Below are 3,906 nucleotides of genomic sequence, written 5' to 3'. Positions count from 1 at the left end.
AGGCGAGAATCATATTTCTTCTTCTCAAGATTTATCAAACCAAACAAACATCCAACATTCATTTTTGGGAGATTTAACCAACGAAATAGCTAAAAGCTTTTAGCTACATCAATCAAAGTAAAATATCAATTAGAACAGTAAAATAAAGAGAAAAATGACCTTTGTATAGATAGAACTCAACTCAAATTATAGCAGTTTGTTAATTTTAACCGAAATACTCACCGTCAACGCAACCAACAATTTGTGCTCGAGAATGATGGAAGATCAACTGGATTTTGATGGAGCTGTTGTAATACCCCATGTTTAGATAGGGTATAATAGGGTATATTAGTCCTTTAACATAACTTAAACCCAAAAAAATAACATAAGATGAATTAGGGCCAACCCACTACTTAGCAGAAGAAAAAGGGATTGGGGCAAAGTAATGGAATTCGGCAGAGGCAAACTCACAGGAGCGATCAAAGGGAACGGCGAGGTGAGGATCTTCTTCTTTCTAGCGAAGGGATTCTCGAAGCAGGAGAACAAATTAAGTAATTAAATTTTAATTTTTCCATGGTAATCTATCAGTTATTCCCTTTACTCAATGCCTAACATATTACTATTTATTATTAGGGTAGAAATAAGACTAACAACTTAAGATATTCTTATATAACAAAAATGGATTCATATTAAATTGACTGAAGATTTTTTTAGGTTATATACAAGCTAGAAATATTTAGTACTAGTACTAACTGAGGGAAATTAATTTGATTTGAAGGATTGGACCAGCTATGTTAGAATTCACGGACATAGATTGGTTTTGTTACAAGTAGGTAGTTGAAGAAGTTGAACAAAGTGTTCGAGATGGCGCATTGGGTATTCCTGCACGAGTACTGTGAGTAGTGATCTTATCACAATTTGTGTTTTCATAAACTACATGGTTTATATATGACTTTGAAAATAAATATGTTACCGATGCTTTGAAATTTGTATGTGGGACGAGTCCTTTACTTAATATGGTACCGAATAATTACTTGAGATGTTTACCAGTTAATCTGAATATTTTTATCGTTACTAGATATGTTTTACCGTTACTGGAGATGTTACAGTTATTTAAATTGTTCTCACTATTACTAGACATGTTTTACCATTACTTGAGATATGATTACCGTTATCGAAATGAAATTACAAAATTTGACAAGAAAAGATATGCCTTTTACTATTTTGAAAATGATTTCATGTGAAGACTTGTTGTTTACAAAGAAAAGCATGAATGAGAGGAGATTTTGAAGGATCCCGTAGCTAACGGCGGGTTCGTTAGACCTGGTGCACCTTGTATTTACCGATTACCGAGTACAGTTATAGCCCTGGCTAGTGGGAAGGTAGAACTAGCATACAGTTACAGTTTTCCTTCGAGTAGGGACCTACAGTTATATTTGACTCCTTCTACGAAGGAGTCCACACAGTGATACAAATTACATGATCCTTCCTTGGAAACCTCCCAAACATAAAGATTTTATATGACACAATGCTTACCGAGTTTATTATTGAATTATTAAATTGATTTCTATTATAGGAAACACATGATGAGACTAATTATTATTACTGTTTTTGAAAAGGCATTTTATTTTTATGATAGTTTCTAATTATTATTATTATACAGGCATGTTTTCTGACTTGTTCCCAATTAAAAACGGTTGTGGTTAAGTGTTATTACTCATTAAGATAGCAACTCACTCCCCACTATTTTTTTACAGAGACATCAGTTGAGCGAGCGAGGATTTAGTTAATTAGAGTACACGATTTGACAAATTTCTGATGAGCCCCGCACTTGTTTGCGTGGGCGAAGAGTTTATTCATTTGTTATGTTCTTTTCATTAAAACTCTTAGAGTCACTCCATAGTCATTTTTTTGTGTCATGAGTATTCTTTTTTATTTTAGAACTATAACTAGTATTAGACTTCCTTATCATATTTTGAAGATGAATTAAGTATTACTCTGGTACAATCGATTTATTAATAGTGGTGAATAAATGTATTATTAACTGATGAGGATTAGGAGATACTTTGGTTGACATAAGTTGGTTCTGTTTTTTATTCTGAAACATAGTAAATTTTTGGATAGTCCTAAAACAGAGGAAACTCTGCCCGATTTTCTGTAAATTCCTGTTAAGGCTTGCTTTGAGATCCTACCTCTTAGCGCCGGTCATGGCCCTAAATTGGGTCGTGATAAAGTTGGTAGCAGAGCCTTAGTTTATTCTTGTGACTAATGGAGCACACGTCGGTAGTAAAATCTCAATTATAGTTATGTAGCTGGCCATTCCCATAATCGTGATTCTACGAGGGCATGATAGGATGTGTCTTGTCTTTTTTTCTTATTCTACCGAACGTGTGTGGCGAGTAGGGTCAGATAACTGAATCTATCATTACTTATCCTATTCGTGTATGGCTCGGACCAATTACCCTATAATAGAATTTGGCTAGAGGTTCAAACCTCAAAGATGTCAAATTTTGCCAATGGACATGCAACCATCTCCGAGCAAAGAAATGCTACATAAGTAGTATACAAGACCAGTGAAATGTCCATTGTGTCATATGAGGTGCTTTCTGGTAAGATGTGTAATAGAGTCCATTTCGAAAATTTATACTAGTCCACCACTACAGCGATAGAAGAGTGCTATCATAAAAAGGTACTTACCTCCATGAAAAAGAAAAAAAGAAAGAGATCTCTATGAATATAATAGATAAACATGAGAAGAATGAACAACGCAATAGGGGCTCTAAAGTTTTCATGCACCTAAAAGATTATGGGAAACAATAAAATATTCTTAATAAAGTTCCTAAAGTTGAAACTACTAAGTTTATCATTTCTGATAATTCAAAAGATCCTTAAATGTTTTAGTAGAATACTTACCACGTTATGAGCTATAAGATATTTAATGAAGAGTTCTACGGAACATGCAACTTTTAGACTAGAGAACAGGGCGAATACATGAAATGCTACTATTTTCTTAGAGATGTCAACAAGAGCAACACAACTAATTTGGGAATAATTTCACTAAAGTGTTTATGAATCACTTCCTTCTTAACAGTTTGTGACGTGAACTTTCCAGCTAGATCATTTAAGAAATTGATTTAGACGTTGGGTATACTTACATATAACACCAAACTTTCTCAGCTGGATACGCAAGCAACATCTTAAGTTTAGAGGCTTGTTGAAAGGTTCGTCAATTGTTTAAACAAGGTAGTAACTGCATATATGAAGATTGAAGACTTAAACCTCTTTTATAGCAGTTGCACTTACCAGAAAGATTAAAAATTTGGACATGATAGGCGTGCAAAAACTCACTTAAGAAGATCGAGATTAAAATATCTTTTAGTATGGATTTTAATATAAATCGAAGATTTAAAAATCAAGAACATTTTCAGATATTAAGCGATCTTTTTCGGGTTGCCACATCTGTGAAAAATTTATAGTAGTTAGACATATGTTTAATACTTTTAAGAAAACCCTAACTAACAAAGTTGTACTTGATATGGTTGTCTCTAATGTACATATGGATATGGATTAATTATCTTCTTACCATGCTACCCTCGATTACAATGGAAAAACTATTAGGTTTGGTAAACTTTAAAAGCTAGTTTTGTCCAAAAAAAGGGATTATAGGTTTTAGAGACGAGCAAATTATATATATTGAAGACTTAATGGTTATAGAAGAAAGGTTGTTTGGATCTCATAGATACGGTAAGGGGCACAAGAGAAGAAATACTTAGTTTGAAAAAAAGAAGAAGTATCATAATGAGAGATTCTCTAATTTATTCCTAAGAATTTACTAGGACTACCTCCAATACGAGAAAGACTTCGGTATTGAGCTGACACTTGACATACAAACTATATCATATGAAACCAATGGAATCGAGAGGGCTA

The 3,906-nt window shown here is 33.4% G+C and overlaps 1 long non-coding RNA gene across 1 annotated transcript; it reads left to right on the top strand.

Annotated features, from left to right (window-relative positions):
- Nucleotides 1-342: 342 nt before the first annotated feature.
- LOC138886371 (uncharacterized) lies at nucleotides 343-1,073 on the top strand. Its single transcript, XR_011405075.1, has 2 exons — nucleotides 343-475; nucleotides 758-1,073. It is a non-coding gene; the product is annotated as an uncharacterized lncRNA (long non-coding RNA).
- Nucleotides 1,074-3,906: the final 2,833 nt, after the last annotated feature.

Source organism: Nicotiana sylvestris, chromosome 2 (genome assembly GCF_000393655.2).
Source record: "Nicotiana sylvestris chromosome 2, ASM39365v2, whole genome shotgun sequence".
Classification (NCBI taxonomy): domain Eukaryota; kingdom Viridiplantae; phylum Streptophyta; class Magnoliopsida; order Solanales; family Solanaceae; genus Nicotiana; species Nicotiana sylvestris.
This window is presented reverse-complemented; position numbering and strand designations above follow the sequence as displayed.